The sequence below is a fragment of the Bos javanicus genome, chromosome 18, assembly GCF_032452875.1.
Source record: "Bos javanicus breed banteng chromosome 18, ARS-OSU_banteng_1.0, whole genome shotgun sequence".
Classification (NCBI taxonomy): domain Eukaryota; kingdom Metazoa; phylum Chordata; class Mammalia; order Artiodactyla; family Bovidae; genus Bos; species Bos javanicus.
In genome coordinates, this window is record NC_083885.1 from 58813575 (window position 1) to 58833344 (window position 19770).

At 44.8% G+C, this 19770-nt stretch overlaps 1 protein-coding gene across 1 annotated transcript in view; it reads left to right on the forward strand.

Moving 5' to 3' along the window:
* Positions 1-14129: 14129 nt before the first annotated feature.
* LOC133229662 (zinc finger protein 665-like) overlaps positions 14130-19770 on the forward strand; it is a 32830-nt gene continuing 27189 nt past the window's right edge. Inside the window, exons 1-2 of the mRNA XM_061386269.1 lie at positions 14130-14261; positions 16423-16481. The gene's annotated coding sequence lies outside the window, so the exon portion shown is untranslated. The remainder of the gene's footprint in view (positions 14262-16422; positions 16482-19770) is intronic.

The window sequence follows — 19770 nt, forward strand, 5'->3', positions numbered from 1 at the left end:
CCCACCAGCTTCCTCCTCTCCACTGTGCCCAGTGCATGTTTTCCTCTCATCCCGAGGGGGAGCTCAAAGCGGCCCAAATCCTCACAATTTCCAGGAGGCTGTGGGGGAATGTATAAAATTCAAATTAAATCGGAAGAATTTAAGGAGGAGAGTACTGCCTAGCAGCCAATAGGCACTCAAAGAAGAAATCAAAGGTAGGCACGGATTGCAGATTTTTAAGTCTGTCCCCAAACACTGACCATATCGTGGCTGCTTAGATGTTGTTGCTAAAACACTGGATGAATCTTACTAAGAGGGGCTTCCCTTGTGGCTCAGCTGGTAAAGGATCTGCCTGCAATGCGGGAGACCTGGGTTAGATCCCTGGCTTGAGAAGATCCCACGCAGAAGGGAAAGACTACCCACTCCAGTATTCTGGCCTGGAGAACTCCATGGACTGTATAGACCATGGGGTCGCAGAGTCTGACATGACTGAGCGACTTTCACTACTACCACCGTTCTTTCCTGAACATATGACAAAAAGTTTATTTTGTTCAGAGACATTTCCATACTGTAATTATAGAAGAATATGCTATGTATTTAGATGTTAAAGCAACACATTTAAAAAAAAACAGGATGTAATTTATGGGGAATCACAAGACTGTTAAACACCTCCCTGCCCCTTGCCCCGCCTTGCTCTCGCTCTGCAGACCTGGATGCTCGTCGCCCCTCCCCTCGCCTGCAGGGATCAGACCTGCGTGGCTACCTCTAAGCTCCGCCTCGGAATCTGCACCTGTGCAGTTTCCTGAGGAAGCGGAAGGCCACAAGGGAAGGTCACCGGGCACCCATTGAGTTTTTACTTCTAGTGTAAACGTCAACAAAAACAAGACTGGGAGCTGACTGTGGCTCAGATCATGAACTCCTTATTACCAAATTCAGACTTAAATTGAAGAAAGTAGGGAAAACCACTAGACCATTCAGGTATGACCTAAATCAAATCCCTTATGATTATACAGTGGAAGTGAGAAATAGATTTAAGGGACTAGATCTGATAGAGTGCCTGATGAACGATGGACTGAGATTCGTGATATTGTACAGGACACAGGGATCAAGACCATCCCCATGGAAAAGAAATGCAAAAAAGCAAAATGGCTGTCTGGGGAGGTCTTACAAATAGCTGTGAAAAGAAGAGAAGCGAAAAGCAAAGGAGAAAAGGAAAGATATAAGCATCTGAATGCAGAGTTCCAAAGAATAGCAAGAAGAGATAAGAAAGCCTTCCTCAGGGATCAATGCAAAGAAATAGAGGCAAACAACAGAATGGGAAAGACTAGAGATCTCGTCAAGAAAATTAGAGATACCGAGGGAACATTTCATGCAAAGATGGGCTCGATAAAGGACAGAAATGGCATGGGCCTTACAGAAGCAGAAGATATTAAGAAGAGGTGGCAAGAATACATAGAAGAACTGTACAAAAAAGATCTACACGACCCAGATAATCATGATGGTGTGATCACTCACTTAGAGCCAGACATCCTGGAATGTGAAGTCAAGTGGGCCTTAGAAAGCATAACTATGAACAAAGCTGGTGGAGGTGATGGAATTCCAGTTGAGCTATTCCAAATCCTGAGAGATGATGCTGTGAAAGTGCTGCACTCAATGTGCCAGCAAATTCGGAAAACTCAGCAGTGGCCACAGGACTCGAAAAGGTCAGTTTTCATTCCAATCCCAAAGAAAGGCAATGCCAAAGAATGCTCAAACTACTGCAGAATTGCACCCATCTCACATGCTAGTAAAAGTAATGCTTAAAATTCTCCAAGCCAGGCTTCAGCAATACGTGAACTGGGAACTTCCAGATGTTCAAGCTGGTTTTAGAAAAGGCAGAGGAACCAGAGATGAAATTGCCAACATCTGCTGGATCATGGAAGAAGCAAGAGTTCCAGAAAAACATCTATTTCTGCTTTATTGACCATGCCAAAGCCTTTGACTGTGTGGATCACAATAAACTGTGGAAAATTCTGAAAGAGATGGGAATACCAGACCACCTGACCTGCCTCTTGAGAAATTTGTATGCAGGTCAGGAAGTAACAGTTAGATCTGGACATGGAACAACAGACTGGTTCCAAATAGAAAAAGGAGTACGTCAAGACTGTATATTGTCACCCTGTGTATTTAACTTATACGCAGAGTACATCATGAGAAACTCTGGGCTGGAGGAATCACAAGCTGGACTCAAGATTGCTGGGAGAAGTGTCAAGAACCTCAGATATGCAGATGACACCACCCTTATGGCAGAAAGTGAAGAGGAACTAAAAAGTCTCTTGGTGAAGGTGGAGAGTGAAAAAGTTGGCTTAAAACTCAACATTCAGAAAACGAAGATCATGGCACATGGTCCCATCACTTCATTGGAAATAGATGGGGAACCCGTGGAACCAGTGTCAGACTTTATTTTTGGGGGCTCCAAAATCACTGCAGATGGTGACTGCAGCCATGAAATTAAAAGACGCTTACTCCTTGGAAGAAAAGTTATGACCAACCTAGATAGCATATTGAAAAGCCGAGACATTACTTTGCCAACTAAGGTCCGTCTAGTCAAGGCTATGGTTTTTCCAGTAGTCATGTATGGATGTGAGAGTTGGACTGTGAAGAAAGCTGAGGGCGGAAGAATTGATGCTTTTGCAGAGTGGTGTTGGAGAAGACTCTTGAGACTCCCTTGGAGTGCAAGGAGATCCATCCAGTCCATTCTGAAGGAGATCAGCCCTGGGATTTCTTTGGAAGGAATGATGCTAAAGCTGAAACTCCAGTACTTTGGCCACCTCATGCGAAGAGTTGACTCATTGGAAAAGACTCTGATGCTGGGAGGGATTGGGGGCAGGAGGAGAAGGGGAAGACAGAGGATGAGATGGCTGGATGGCATCACTGACCCGATGGATGTGAGTCTGAGTGAACTCTGGGAGTTGGTGATGGACAGGGAGGCCTGGCGTGCTGCGATTCATGGGGTCGCAAAGAGTCGGACACGACTGAGCGACTGAACTGAACTGAACTGAGTGTAAACGTGTGCTGCGCGCTTAGCCGTCCAGCCAGCCCTCGCCACGCCCATCTTCAGGGTCCCGCTGGTTCTGCGAAAGTAATATCCCAATACCCTTCCTCCGCCCCAAATAAACCCAGAGGCCGCGGTTGCAGATCGAGTATTAGAAATCGCTCTGAGGCTTGTCCTTGCCGTTTGCTTTTCGGCTTTCGGCCCCAGAGACACCGCCTTTCGGGATATTTTCCTGCTTAAAACTTAACCGTTAGTACCTATGCCCGTGGCACGCCCACCTCCACCGCCTCACCCTTTCGGCCCCTGGAGGCCGCGTCTACAGCCCCGCTCCCCGAGAAGCCGCGTCCTCTCCCCGGTCCTGCGATTCTGGAGAGCCCGCCCTGCCCGAGACCTCCCCTCGCTCCCAGCCTCTCTGCCCTCGCGTCTCCTGAGGCCGATCGTTCTGCCCCGCAGGCCTCCCTTCCTGGTCAGTCCCTTTTCCTCACCCCTGGGCTGGACGTGTGACACCCAGCGTTTTTCCGTCACTAGTCCATCTGGTTGGAAAATGTGCTCTTTTGATAGGTGGGCATTTCCTTTACTCAACATTTCTGTAGATACGTGGGCGAGGGGGATCTGAAGAAGCAGTGACTGAGAGTGAAAGGCAAAGTCAGAAGTGGAAAACAATGAGAAGCGACGGGGTCGCCCAGGGTGGCTGAGGCAGTTGCAAAGGGATGGTAAAATGAAATAGAGTTAGCCCTTAAAGTAGCGGGTGGGTGAAAGAGTAACGGACAAAGGCATGGAATCTCCAGGAGCTGGAGACAAGGAGACAGGGGCCCTGCGTCTGCGGTAGGAGGGCTGACAGGGGTGATCCTAGGAGAGAAACAGGGATAGATGTTGACTAGAAGAGAAGAGAAGGAAGTAAGCCTAGACACCTGGAGTGCCCCAGAGTGGGAGTGTAACAGGGAGAGAAGGGGTGTGACAAGAAGGCAGAGAGGGAGCAGAGTTGGAGAAAGAGACAGATGTGTAGATATTTAGGACAATTAGAAGGGTGGGGGTGGGGAGAAGAGCAGCAAGAGGAGAACAAGTTGCAGAGGGGAGCAGGACAGGTGTGAGGGAAGAAATAGGAGGGCAGAAACAGCATCCCACCCGAGGCAGTGAACACCAAAGGACTGTTCCACACAGTGAGGTCTTCCTGTTTTTGTGGTTGTGGCAAACGAAGGGGGGATGTTGATTCTAAGCCTTAAGCAGCCTGTTTTCCACTTGCAAGATCAACTTCTAAAAACTTACATTGTCTGAGGAAGAAGCTGGGAAGAGGAGGAAAAAAGGAAAGAAAACAGGAATGGCTCTTTCTCAGGTAAAATCATATTCTCAGTTGATTCTCAGTCTGTCCTTCCTGAAATCCCTTCTTTGGACTTACTAGTCATGTCTGACTCTGAAGTATCCTTCCTGACACCTGTACATGCACACTCACCAGGGAACTTCCCTCAGGGCCTGTCGTCTCCACTTGGATCCCATCTCCCCATGACCCAGTGGCCTGGACCTTGTGTGGAGGGCACCATCCTGGGCAGGGCTTCTCACCTACAGGCTTGAGAAGGGGTCTCAGTGCTGTTGGGGAGCAGGGATTGCCTTGGGTCCTTCTGGATGTGCAGTCTGCTCTCTGTCAGTCAGGATTAAGAAGCTGTGGGTGGAAGTCAGGTACTAACATGCAGAGTACCTGGTAAAATCTGGAAGTAGACCTAAAAAGAGAAATTTGTTCTAACGTAATTGAAGCTAAGTGAGTGAGTCACTGACTTCAAAATCTTGATTGGAAATGGGATGGAAAGTTCAGAATCAGGTATCAGTGATAGAGGATGTGCTATTCCATCATCTGTTTGAAACTGTGACATGAATCTAAATCTCTGAAAGCTGGAAATTCACTTTCATTGCCTTCATTCTTCAGATTTTGTCTTTTCACGGTGTTCATTTTGTGGTTTGGCACAGAGATGCTTTTACTTTTGATGCAGGTGAGGTTTCCTCTTCATTGTTTAACTCATAGATTCACCATTTATTATGGCAACTGTCTTTTTTCCACTGGGTTTTCTTAGCATCCTTGTCATTAGATTTTAAATATATGCAAATGGTTGTTTCTGAGCATTCTCTTCTGTTCCCTTGGTGTATAAATCTGTGTTTATGCCAATACTACACCATCTGGATTATATTGTGATATGGCTTGAAATTTTAAAAAGGGTGGCCTTCATCTTGCATCTTTGTACTTATTGAAGAGTATTTTTGCAGTTTGTGGTCCCATTGAGAATCTTTATGACTTCTGGCAAGTTTTTTCTATTTCTGCAAACACTTCTATTGTAAGTTTCATAATGAATTCATTAAATCTGTGGAGCACTTTGAGTAACTTGGAAATATAGAGTACTGAGATTTCCAGCCCATGACTACTAGATTTATTTGTTTATTTTGGATTTCTTTTAGAAATGGTTAAGTAGTTTTCAGTGTATATGTTTCACCTCCTTGGTGAATTATTCCTAAATATTTCATCCATTTTTAATACAGTAGTAAATAAAATTGTTATGTGATTTTCTTTTAACATTGTTCATTGTGTATAGAAATGCAGCTGATTTGCACGTTGACTTTTGTATCCTGCAAGTTTGCTAAAGCTGCTATTTGATGTGGCAGGGGTTTTTTGTGTCTGTGTGGGATCTACAGTTTATACATAAAAGACCTTGTCCTCTAGGGAAGAAGATAACTTTCTAATTTTTCACTTTGGGAAGCTTTGATTTCTTTTTCTTGTCTAATTGCTCTGGTTAGGGGGTTTTAGTCCTTTGTTGAACAGTGATGCAGAGTGCGCGTCCTTGCCTTCTTCCTGATCTCAGAGGGAAAGTTTTCAGTCTTTCACCATTGAAAACAATGTTAGGTGTGCTCTTTTCATACATCATATATTTTAGTTTGAGATACTTGTTTTGGAAACAAAACATATCCCCCAAATGGACGGGAATGTATCAAAAGTGTAAACAGAGATGAGATCTCAGGGCAGAGAGGAAAGCACAACATTAATAGTGGTTGGAAACCTCTTGTAATGTACATAGAGATGATAGCTTACAGTGAACAATGTCAGATTCATGATCTCCGAAGAAGTAGATATAGCTTTGGGACCACAGACCAGGCTTGATCACTCAAGAGCTTTGGTGTAGCAGAGTTTTATTAAAGTATGAAATGGGACAGAGAAAGCTTCTGATATAAACATCAGAAGGGGGATGGAGAATGCCCCCCACCCCCCTCGCTAGTCTTAGCAAGGGAGCTATATACTTTCTCAATTAGTTATTACAGTAAGTCAAAAGAATGTCTCAAGGTTGTAAAGGTCTTAAGAGACCCATGCCCAGAATTTACATTTCAAGATGACAGGATTAATCAGAAGGTTCTCAAGAAGGAGAAACATGTCCTCAAGCAGGATTCATTGTTGTTATATTATCTTCAGTTCAGTTCAGTCGCTCAGTCGAGTCCGACTCTTTGCGACCCCATGAATTGCAGCACACCAGGCCTCCCTGTCCATCACCAACTCCTGGAGTTCACTCAAACTCATGTCCATCGAGTTGGTGATGCCATCCAGCCATCTCATCCTCTGTCGTCCCCTTCTCCTCCTGCCCCCAATCCCTCCCATCATCAGAGTCTTTTACAGTGAGTCAACTTGAAAGGTTGTTGTTGAATCAGGCAAAGACACTGGGATTCTTAGCCCCCAGAGGAGAATTCAATCCAGGGCCAGAGATGAGGCTTGATCGCTCAGAGCTTTTGTGTAATAAAGTTTTATTAAAGTATAAAGGAGATAGAGAAAGCTTCTGACATAGGCATCAGAAGGGGGCAGAAAGAGTACCCCCCTCTTAGTCTTCAGCTGGATGTTATATATCACTAGCAGTCTGTTAATGAAAGAAAGGAATGTCTTAAAATTCAGAATGGCACCAGGCCCCTCACTCATAAGATGTATTTCGGGATAATCTTGGCAGCAAATGGTTTATCCTGGGCCATCAAATGATTAACTTGAATCTTGAAGAAGGGCAGACCACCATACAAATAGTTTTATTTACATAGATTAGGGGAACAATATCTGAGTATAACATATTGGTATGTCAAGTAGGTTCTGAGCCAAGAGGCTGAAGGGACTTGAAGACAGAGTTTGGGGTAAAAGCATAGTCCATTAACATAACTTAAGACAAACATTTCCATAAGAAAAAGGCATTGGTTATCTCTAGGTTTGAGAATAGTTAACTTCAGGTGAAACCAGGTGTCATTATGGCAACACAGTATTTTAAGAGAAACCTCCTTTTAAATTTGTTTAGAGAAGGAAAAAATATCACTTGTTTGTTTCCTCCTGCCGCTTAAGAGAGAGAAAAATGTCTGACACTTGCAGGCTATTTCCTCCGTTTGGAGACCCCTGGCCTTCCTGCCTGTTACCCTCTTATTCCCCCCTTTTCTTTTAGGAGAATTATGTTGCCTAGGGAAAAGGGGCATCTTTTTTGTTCCATAACTGCTTCGGAGCTGACAAGGGGCATTGTCCCTAAACTGGTGAGGCAACATATTCTCCTAATCCTCATATTGAGGATATCTGATCCAGGGGCCCCAAGTAGTAGTTGGAGGAAGCTGTAGCAGTAGCAGGAGTTTGAGCAACCATTTGTAACTTAAAAGCTTTTATGTGGCTAGAAACAAATCTAGTTACACAGTTACAGATGTAAGGCAACATAGTCATTAAAACAAGTTAAAACCAAAATTTAAATTCACATTATGTATATAGTTAAAGTGAAATGTGTTGCACTAGTTCATTTTAGGGTTGGTAGATGTCATCAGATGAAGAAGAGGTATCGCATGTGATTATTGTTGAAGGTATTTAGAGACTTGGAGAAAGTCTTTTCTTTTAAGTGGAGATGTCCACCATGGGAAACCTCCCACTGATGAAGAGGGGAGTGTTCTACAGACCCAGCAGTTAGACCGATTGTGGAATGCAGGGTAGGAGTGAGCCCAGAAGAAGGCATTGTCTTGAGGATCAAACGGTACACTCAGGATTTCTGGAGTCAGCAGAAGTAGGCTCACCTAGGTTATCAGGCCCATCTGAAAAGTACAAAGTCAGAGTACAGAAAGTAAAGATATAAACAGATGTCACTTAGTTTTGGTCATGGTATCACCTCTTAACTTGAGTGTGATGTACCCACGAATCAATTTCTGGCACTTTGACAGATGTGGGAGAAGAAAGAATAACCTGGTAAGGGCCTTCCCAGAGGGGCTCGAGGGATGGGCCTCCAGATCCCAATGTTTTTATGAGGACCTCAGTTTTTGGCTCAAATAGAGGCTTGTTTGACTTAGAGGTGGGGTCAGGAGTTGTCTCCCAGAGTTCTGTTAATGCCTGTTGAAAAGCTGAGAGCTGAATTACATAACTAGTTAATTCCAAGGCTTTAGGGTCTATAACAATGTCTGTGCGTAAGAAAGGCCTTTCATAAATATATTTAAAGGGGGACAGTCCCTCTTTTTTAGGGACAGTTCGAGCCCTCATTAAAGCTATGGGTAGGACTTTAATCCAATTGTCCTGCGTCTCTTGGGTTAATTTGCGCAGATGTCTTTTGATAATGTCATTAGCTTTTTCAACCTTTCCTGAGGATTGGGGTCTCCAGGAACAGTGTAAGTGATATTTTATTCCTAGAGCTTTAGATACCCCCTGAGTTACAGCAGCTTTAAAGGCAGAGCCATTGTCACTCTGAAGGCTCCGTGGCAGCCCAGACCTGGGGATAATTTTATGGATTAAAATCTTTATAACCTCCTTAGCCTGTTCACTACGACAGGGAAAAGCCTCAATCCATCCAGTAAAAGTATCTACCCAAACTTGTAAGCAAGAATATCTATTAGCTTTTGGCATATGAGTAAAATCAATTTCGCGGTCCTCTCCACTTCGTTGTAATCCAGATTTTGCTAGCTTTTTAGTCTTTGGGTTATTTTTCTGACAAACCTCACACCTTTTGATAATATTTTTTAAAGTTTTCATTACATTTTAACCTTCACACAAACGAGAAGCCATTTGGTAAGTACTCTCTGCACCCAAATGAAAGCTCTGATGTAAGCCCTTAAGAATTTTTCCACTGAGCGTTTTCAGGAATTATTAATTGTCCATCTTCGGACTGTAACCATCCTTTATCAGTAATCTTTGTTCCTCGTTTCTCATATCTTACTAATTTTTCCTCAGTATATTGTGGTTTTTCCTGTTCCACAGGACCTGTCCAAATCAAAGGCGTCTGCAGTGAAGGGGTTTCATAAAGTGTCGCTCTTCTGGCTTGGCAGTCAGTCAGCTGATTACCTTCGGCTACTTCCATCCCTGCTGTCCCCTTTGCAATGTTTAACAGCTACTTCTTTAGGACAATATATAGCAGTTAAAAGTCTTTCGACCTCTCTGAAATGTTTAATAGGTTCTCCTGTTGCTGTTTTAAACTGTCTTTCTTTCCATATTGCAGCATGAACATGTAAAGTCAAATAAGCATACTTAGAATCAGTGTAGATATTTACCCACTGCCCTTTGCTTAACTCTAGAGCTCTGGTCAGAGCCACAAGCTCCACTGAGCACTGGTTTCCTGGGGGAGAGATTTTGTTTCTGAAACCTATTCAGCAGTCACCAAGGCGTAACCTGCTTTACGCTTTCCATCCCGGACAAAAGAACTGCCATCTGTAAATATTTCCATGTCAGGATTGTCTAATGGGGCATCCATTAGATCTTCCCGAGCTGCATAGTTTAAAGTTGGGAATTGGAAACAATCGTGATCAGGTGTTGCATTTTCCTTCTCAGGAAGGAAAGTGGCAGGATCACAAACTTTAAGCTTAGTTATGGGTCCTTCTAACAAGAGTGACTGATATTTAAGAAGCCTACTGTCTGTCATCCAAATATTAACCTTAGTATTTAAGATTCCACTCACATCATGGGAAGTCAGTACAGTAAGGTTTTGTCCATTAATTATTTTTAAAGCTTCAGGTGTTAATAAAGCTGCTGCCCCAATTACTCTTAGGCAGTGGGGCCACCCACGTGAATTTACATCTAATTTTCTGCTTAGATAAGCAATAGGTTGCTGGTGAGGCCCTCAGGGTTGTGTCAAAACTCCCAAGGCCATACTTTTTCTTTCAGTGACAAACAAATTAAATTGTGACCCTGTGGGCAAGCTCAGAGCTGGAGCTTGCAAGAGAGCAGTCTGAAGAACCTTAAAAGCCTTTTGAGTTTCTGGAGACCAAACCAGTTTGTCAGTTTGGGCCTGCTGAGTTTTAGCTATAAGTTTATGTAAAGGCTGGGCAAGTTCTCCATAACCCAGAATCCAAATATGACAGTAACCTGTGATTCCCCAAAATCCTCTCAATTGTCTTGAAGTCATGGGTAGGGGATGATTTAGTATAGGTTTAATTCTCTCAGGGCCTATGGCCCTAGTCCCTTCTGATATGATTAGGCCCAGATATCTAACAGATAGTTGACAAAGCTGAGCCTTTTCTCTTGATGCCTTGTAACCACAGCCTGCCAGAAAGTTTAAGAAATCTTCTGAGGCTCGCGAACAAGCTTCCTCTGTCTCAGCACAGAGGGAAATATAATCTACATATTGTAACACCACCGCTTCAGAGCTATTGAAGTTTTGTAGATCCCGTGACAAACTTTGTCCAAATAAGTGGGGACTGTCACGAAATCCCTGGGGCAAAACTGTCCAGGTTAACTGAGAAGCTGGCTGTGTAGGGTCTTCAAAAGCAAATAGAAATTGACTTTCTTCTGCCAAAGGCACTGAATAGAAGGCATCTTTTAAATCAACTACTGAGAAATATTTGGCTCATTCAGGAATTTCAGACAATAGAGTATAAGGATTAGGCACCACGGGGTGTAAAGGAACTACAACCTCATTTATTATTCGTAAATCTTGAACTAGTCTCCATTTACCATTTGATTTCTTTATACCCAAAATAGGAGTGTTGTAAGGACTGTTACAGAGAACTAATAGTCCGTGCTCCTTTAAATTTTTGATGATGGGTTTTAACCCTTCCTTAACCTCAGGTTTTTCAGTGGATACTGCTTCTTATGTGGAAATAAGTGCGGTTCTTTGAGCTTGACAACTACAGGAATAGCATTTTGTGCTCGACCCACAGATTTTCCATCAGCCCATACTCTAGGATTTATATTTTGTTCAACTAAAGGGAGAGAAAGGGAGGGCTCCATAATCAGGAAAACAGAGGCATGGACCTTGTTTAGTATATCCCTCCCCAAAAGGGGTGAGGGAGATTCTGGCACGATCAGAAACTCGTGTGAAAATAGAATCCCAGTTGCAAAATAAAGAATAACTGAAATAATACCTTTTGGCTCGTCCAGACAGTCCCATTATGTAAGCAGATCGGGAAAAAAGTGGGCCAGGGGCTTCAGTAAGCACAGAGTAAGTTGCCGCAGTATCTAAAAGGAAATCGACGGATCGGCCCCCCACAATTATTAATACCCGGAGTTCCTCAGGTGTAATTAGGACGGGAGCTTGTGTGGGGACCCCCAGGCACCTTCAGTCCGGATTGTCTTGAGAGTCCGGCCCCGGAGACCTAGGCTTCTGAGGGCAGTCTCTCTTCCAGTGTGGTCCTTTGTAGACCGGACATGGAGCCGGGGTGGCTTAGATGCCTGAGGCGGCTTACATGCCTGAGGGCAATCCCGCTTGAGGTGCCCCTCCTTTCCACAGTAATAGCAAGCCCATCCCTTTTTACCTGGGCATTTTTTTCAGGCTGTTTAAGAACGATTTTCATAGTCATGGTGAAGACTTCCGCCTTTTCCTTTGTCTTTTTTTGCCTTTCTTTCTTTCCCTGATATTCCCTACCATAATAGACTGTCTGAGCCAGTTGTAACAGAGTATCTAAAGACTGATTTGGTCTATACGCCCGTTTTAATAGCTTACGGCGGATATCTGGAGCCAACTGAGTGAGAAAGCTATCTTTTAAGATCACTTTTTCCTAGTTCCTTACAGAACCAGTCTAATTGTAAAACAGTATTATACTTAAGAGACCTTCCAACTGGCCACCGTTCGCCGTCCTCCAATGGATACCGTGGCCATGCAGTATCACATAGGAAGACCAGGTGTGTCTTCTTTAAGCCCTGGGGATCAAATCTATCCCAGTTTTTCAGGATACAGTTCAAAGGAGTGAGGCTGGAATTGTTAGCTCCCGTCTGTAAGAGAGAAAAAAAGCAACCAGCGCCATTTTTTCTACTGGAGGCGTCCCTCCGTGCGCTAGATGGGGGTGTAGACAGACTTTACACCAAAAGCTTTTCCTTCCTGGTCGGATTTAGTCTGTCCCTTACCAACGTAGGCGCTGTCCGCGTCCCTCCCGGTTCTACAACCGAGATGGGGTGGGGATGTACCAGGGGTAGACCTGATAGCATCCCTACTTGACGTCCAGCTCTTCACCTTTAACCTTGCTTGCCTCTGATGTCACCAGGGGTGAATCAGAGTAACCTTCCGGAATGTCTCCCAAGCTAAGACCTGAGTGCCTGTGCACGACCTTGAGCATATTCCTGACCACAATAAGACTGATACGAACATGAAGTTGAGATGTTCTTACCAAGCATCACCACACCAATATAAGAGCCTCCATCTGGTCCACTAAGAGCCAGCGTTACCAAAGGGAAAAAAACCATTGCAGTCCCAATCTGAGTAACCTTTAACCTTAGAGATGTTCTTGGAGCTAGAGCTCCATCTAGCTTCCGAACTTTTGATTCCTAGCGAGGCTAGGCGCTTTCTTGACTACCAATCTAAGTTTGGGACCTAAGCCACAGTACACAGTAACAGTATAGATCACCAGTCCCTTGAAAGTCTATGATCTGATAGATTAGGTTAGTACTTCTAATTCCCAAGGAGTTATGAAACGGTCAAAGAGACGGAAAAGTTTGACCAAGAAGGGAGAGTTCGGTCCACACGCGTTGTCCATTTCTGGTCAGTTTCTGAACATTGGGTGCCTCTTGGCATTGGCAGGTCGGTATAAACCCCCGACAGGTTTCTGCCATAAGCCGTATGAGATCACCGTGGAACCGCAGAGTAGGGCTCCTCACTTGCTTCGCGCAGGGCATGTCATTCATTCACACAAGCACACCGTAGCGTTAGTAAAGCACACCAGAAAACGTGTTCGCTAAGAGAACAAAGAACTAGAGCTCCAAGCGTCCTTACCTTGTCCTGAAGGATCCCGGACGAGCCCGCAAGATGAAAGGTTATTGTTGAATCACGCAAAGACACCGAGATTCTTGGCCCCCAGAGGAGAAGAATTCAATCCGGGGCCAGAGATGAGGCTTGATCGCTCAGAGCTTTTGTGTAATAAAGTTTTATTAAAGTATAAAGGAGATAGAGAAAGCTTCTGATATAGGCATCAGAAGTGGGCAGAAAGAGTAACCCCCTGCTAGTCTTCAGCTGGATGTTATATATCACTAGCAGTCTGTTAATGAAAGAAAGGAATGTCTTAAAATTCAGAATGGCACCAGGCCCCTCCCACGTAAGATGTATTTTGGGATAATCTTGGCAGCAAATGGTTTATCCTGGGCCATAAAATAATTAACTTGAATCTTGAAGAAGGGCAGACCACCATACAAATAGTTTTATTTACATAGATTAGGGGAACAATACCTGAGTAAAACATACTGGTTTGTCAAGTAGGTTCTGAGCCAAGAGGCAGAACCGACTAGAAGACAGAGTTTGGGGGTAAATGCATAGCACATTAGCATAGCTTAAGACAAACATTTCCATAAGAAAAAGGCATTGGTTATCACTAGGTTTGAGAATAGTTCACTTCAGGTGAAACCAGGTGTCATTATGGCCACACAGTATTTTAAGAGAAACCTCCTTTTAAATTTGTATAGAGAAGGAAAAAATATCACTAGTTTGTTTCCTCCTGCTGCTTAAGAGAGAGAAAAATGTCTGACACTTGCAGGCTATTTCCTCCCTTTGGAGACCCCTGGCCTTCCTGCCTGTTACCCTCTCAAACTCTTTGCACGTGGTGGCCAAAGTATTGGAGTTTCAGCCTCAGCTGAAGCTTGAAGTTTTACTTGAGCTGTGTTACAGAAGGTAACTTAGTGCTGTCAAGGTAACAGGCCCCGCCCCCTTCGCGGCCCGCTCCTCCCACGAACTCTGCGCGCAGCCGGTGCTCGTCCCCGCCCCCGATCGGAAGCCTCAGCTCAGCTCTAATACCAAAAGCCCTTTCACACAGAGCCGGAAGTTGGAGAGCGCGGACCCGAGGTCCCCGAGCTGCGCCTAAGCTTCCTTCTAGAGTAAGTTTGAAGAGCACGCCACCCCTCAAATCCACACCTCCGACCCCGCTCACTCGTCCTCATGGTGTGGGAATTGCCAGCGACCTGAAAACCGTGGCACCCGGTGCTCAGCACCGAAAAAACGCTGCCGCTGCCGTTGGCGGCCCAGTTATCTTTTCGTTTGGGTTTTAAGTGTTGCTGAGGCGGTTTCGGCTCTCGGTCCGCGTAGGCACCGCCTCTGGCGACATTTTCCGGCTTAAAACCCTTTTTTACCTCTGGCCTCGCCAAGTAAAGCTCTCTCTCGCGAGTTGGAGTCGCGCCCGCCGCGTCGTCTTCTCGACCGCTAGAGGCAGAGCCCAGAGAGGCCGCGCGCCCTCTCCCCGGTCCCGGGATTCCGGAGAGTCCGTCTCGCTCCTGAGCCCCCTCCCTCCCAGCCCGTCTGTCCTCGCGTCTCCTGAGGCCGGTCCTTCTGCCCCGCAGCAGCCCCCTTTCCTGTCAGCCCGTCCCCTCACCCCGCGTAGGGTAGGTGACCTGGTCCAGCCTTGTGACCGCCAGTGCTGTTCCATGCCCAATTCAACTCGGTCGGAAAAGGTGGTCTTCCGGTCCGGGGGCGTCGCGTTCTGTCGCCCACTCAGTAAATTCAGGAGGCAGGAGGATCAGGAGAAGCAGAGTCAGAAGGACTGAGAGAAATAACTGCAACTGAGGAGAAAAGCATCAGGGAGAACCAATAGGAAAACTGAGAATGGCTGAGGGATTTGCAAAGGGATAGGCAAGTCAAAGAGGTTAAGCCTTGAAAATAGCCAAGTGAGTAAAATAGAGAAGTATTAATAAATTAGAAAGCCAGATCTCCAGGGATTGGAAAACAGCGTAGGGAGAACTGCCCTGTATCAGTGATGAGAGCTGGGAGGCGAAGGGCGATGAGGGACATCAGAGGTGGAGAGTCCCTAACTGGGTTTTGGCCGGGTTTGAGTCCAGGCCTCTTGGGTTACAGTCCGGGGTTGTGTTTTCACCCGGATGGAGTCCCGCCACAAGGGTTCACGTCTCAATCCGAGGTGGCCGGTTTTATGGTGCTGGCAGAGAAAGAGGTAAGAAGCAGAGGAAGAAAGGGGCTGGAAGGAAGCATAGCCACATGGCCTGCCAGAGAGTGGGGAGGAAGGGAGAGTCACAGCGAGAGAAGGGGAGTAATCTGGAGCGCAGAGAGGGAGCCGAAATGGGAGAAGAAAGAGGCAGACGTAGGTATGGATTTTTGAAAGACTCAGGAAGGTTGGAGAGAGAGAGCATTTCGAGGGGGAACGAATTGCAGCAGCCTGGGACAGGACACGTGTGAGGGAGGAAATAGGACAGGAACAGCAGGAGAGCAGAGGGGGAGAAAAAGAGACCTAGATGAAACAGGTAGATAGGTGAACAGAGGGGTAAGCTCGATCCAGGTGTGGCCAGTTGTTTGGATACAGATGATTTTTTTAGTTATACAGAGGAGGCTGAGAATTTCAAAACTCCTGTCTATAAGGCTTGTGTCTTTTTTTTTTTATTACTTGTGGCAGAAGATAACTTTCATTTGCAAACCCTGTTGAGCCTGGGGCAGTGGCTTGATTCACTGAGTTGTGAGTGACCCCCTTCCCTTGTCCTATCATAAGATAGAGGTCAGGGAAGAAGAGACCTGGGGCAAGAAATGACTGACTCTAGAGTGTCACCCTGTGGTAGCTTTTTTTTTTTTTTTAATTAATTTTTTGGCTGTGTGTCTTCGGTTCTGTGCCCTGGGCTCAGGAGTTGAGGCTCCCAGGTTCTAAAGCACAGGCTCAGTAGTTGTGCACAGGCTTAGTTGCTTGTACTTGTGGGATCTTCCTGAACCAGGGATAGAACCCATGTCCCCTGCAATGTCAGGCAGATTCTTATTCACTGTATCATTATTGGGTAGCGTTTTTAAGGGGACACTTTTTTTTTTAAACGGATTCACATTTTCTCCTTTCTTTATGTATGGTGCTTTTTGTAGCTTGGAATAGGTCTTAATTCATTCAGTTTCTGTAATCATTTTTAACTTTAGAAATAACCTTTGTTAGTTTCCAGTATTCGACTTGTATCATCCTTTTCTAAATATGATTATTCTCCACATTTTTTAAAACTTTGACACCAGAATTTTAGATTAAAAATATTTCACAGTTTTTTTTTTCCAACTTTTTTTCAGATTCATTCCTTGCCTGAGTGCTTTCTTCCCTTCATCTCATAAATTTGAAATTTTCTTTGGTAAGTAGTAAATCATCTTAGACTATTTTGTGGCATACTTAGCAAAAATGTCACCTCGTTTATCAGTTCTAATGAGGTAGATGAACCTAGAGCCTATTATACAGAGTGAAATAAGTCAGAAAGAGAAAGAGAAATACTGTATATTAATGCATATATATGGAATTTAGAAAGATGGTACCAGTGACCCTACATGCAGGGCAACAAAGGGAGACACAGATGTAAAGAACAGACTTTTGGACTCAGTGGGAGAAGGTGAGGGTGGGATGATTTGAGAGAATAGCATTGAAACATGTAAATTACCATATGTAAGATAGAATGATCAGTGCAAGTTCAATGCACGAAGCAGGGCACCCAAAGCCAGTGCTCTGGAACAACCCAGAGAGATCTGGTGAGGAGGGAGGTGGGAGAGGGTTCAGAATGGGGGGCTGCTGCTGCTGCTATGTCGTGTCAGTCGTGTCCAACTCTGTGGGACCCCATAGACGGCAGCCCAACAGGCTCCTCTGACCCTGGGATTCTCCAGGCAAGAACACTGGAGTGCGTTGCCGTTTCGTTTTCCAATGCATGAACGTGAAAAGGGAAAGTGAAGTCGCTCAGTCGTGTCCGACTCTTAGATTCTTAGCGACCCCATGGACAGCAGCCTACCAGGCTCCACCATCCATGGGATTTTCCAGGCAAGAGTACTGGACTGGGTGCCATTATAGTCAGTAGCAGTCTGTAAATGAAGGAAAGGAATGTTTTAAAACTCAGAATGGCACCAGGCCCCTGGTCCATAAGATGCATTTTGGGATAATCTTGGCACCAGATGATTCATCCCAGGCCATAAAATGATTAACTTGAATCTTGTAGAAGAGCAGATTACCATACAAATAGTTTTGTTTACATAGATTAGGGGAACAGTATCTGAGTACAACATACTGGTTTGTGAAGTAGGTTCTGAGCCATTAGGCAGAACCAACTTGAAGACAGAGTCTGGGGTAAATGCATAGTCTATTAACATAGCTTAAGACAAACATTTCCATAAAAAACATGCATTGGTTTACTCAAGGTTTGAGAATAGTTAACTTCAGGTGAAACCAGGTGTCATTATGGCAACACAGTATTTTAAGAGAAACCTCCTTTTAAATTTGTATAGAGAAGGAAAAAAATACCGCTAGTTTGTTTCCTCCTGCCACTTAAGAGAGATAAAAATGTTTGACACTTGCAGCCTATTTCCTCCATTTGGAGACCCCTGGCCTTCCTGCCTGTTACCGTCTCATTGCCCCCTTTTCTTTTAGAAGAATTATGTTGCCTAGGGGAAAGGGGCATCGTTCTCGTTCCATAACTGCTTTCGAGCTGACAAGGGGCATTGTCCCTAAATTGGTGGGGCAACATATTCTCCTAACCCTCGTACTGAAGATGTCTGATCCAGGGGCCCCAAATAATAGTTGGAAGAAGCTGCAGCAGTAGCAGGAGTTTGAGCAACTATTGCAGGAAGGGGGACCCCTGCCAGGGCCTGAAACTGGGCTCTTGTCTAACACTCGGAAATGAATTGTCCGAGGAGACACGTGTGCTGACAAAGCAAGAGATTTTATTGGGAAAGGGCACCCGCGTGTAGAGCAGTAGGGAAAGGGAACCCAGGAGAACTGCTCTGCCACGTGGCTCCGAGTCTCGGGTTTTATGGTGATGAGATTAGTTTCCGGGTGCTCTTTAGCCAATCATTCTAATTCAGAGTCTTTCCTGGTGGCACATGCATCGCTCAGCCAAGATGGATGCTAGCAAGAGGGATTCTGGGAAGTGGACAGACACTCCGTGTCTCCTTTCAACCTTTCCCGAACTCTTCAGGTTGGTGGTGGCTCATTAGTTCCATATTCCTTATCAGGATCTCCTGTCATAAAACAACTCATGCAAATGGTTACTATGGTGCCTGGCCAGGGTGGGCGGTTTCAATCAGTGTGCTTCCCCTAACACAACCATTTGTCACTTAAAAGCTTTCATGCAACTAGAAACAAATCCAGTTACACAGTTACAGATGCAGGGAGCAAACAGCAAAAACAAAACAATCAGAATTATTGTAAGTCAGATAGTTTTCCACCATGGGGCACTAGTTACCATCTCCCAAAATGAGGCAATTGAGGCTTCAGGAATATCCATAGCCCCAGTCATCTTGTTCATGTGTTCAGTAAAATGAGTAACATTAGTGCTCCTATCAGGTATATATGTACAGCATTGGGTATGAATAATGGCACAAGTTCCTCCTTGTGCAGCTGTCAGAATATCTAAAGCCAATCTGTTTTGTAAAACCACCTTTCTAATTAGTGCTTATTCAGCATTAAGAGCTGAAATAGCTTTTTGAGAATCTTGTAATGCCTGTTGAATAAAGTTAGTCAAAGCATCCACTCGTAGCATAACATCTGTAGTTCCCAAAGAGGGAACAAAGACTTCAGCCAAACAATCATACCAGTGAAATACAGACCTTGCCCACCGAGTTTTAAGGTGGTGTAAATTAGCAGGCTTTTCTGGAAGCTCTGAAAATATAAAGCTGTGAGTAAAGGCTAGACCCAGGGTGCATCTCCCTATCCAACCAGGGGGAAGCCATGCCCATAGGTAAGAGCCACATATCCAATAGGTCCCTTTTGGAGCAAGCCACCTGACTGAGATATCCAGTCCCAGTTAGTGCCTGGCCAGACAAAGGGAGGACCTGAATTGGGGTTGGAAAACAGGGGAATGATTATGGTGCATATTCCCTGAGGCAAAAATCCCAATTGTTTCCAATCATTGTAATTAAGTTGTTGGCTAACTTTTGGGGATGGCTCTGTTTGTTCCCAGCATATAGGGGCAGTAGATACTTGACGTCCTTTTTCAGGAGTTAGCCATATAACCTCATCCCATATTTGATAAACATCAGGTAAAAAACCATTAGATCCAGACCCATTTGTGTTATGTGTAGCACAATAGTCATTAAACCGAGACAATGTATAATCAAAATTAAACGTCATGTTATGTCCATAGTTAAAGTACAAAGTGTTGCACCAGTCCATTTTAGGGTTGGTAGATGTCATCAGATGAAGAAGAGGCATGACATATGATTGTTGTCAAAAGTATTCACAGACTTGGAGAAAGTCTTTTTCTTGAAGTGAGATGTCCACCACAGGAAGCCTTTCACTGATGAAGAGGGGAGCGCTCCGCAGACCCAGCAGTTAGACCAATGTGCAATGCAGCCTAGGGGTGAGCCCAGGACAGGTAGGCATTGTCTTGAGGATCAAACGGCACACTCAGGATTTTTGGAGTCAGCAGAAGTAGGCTTACATAG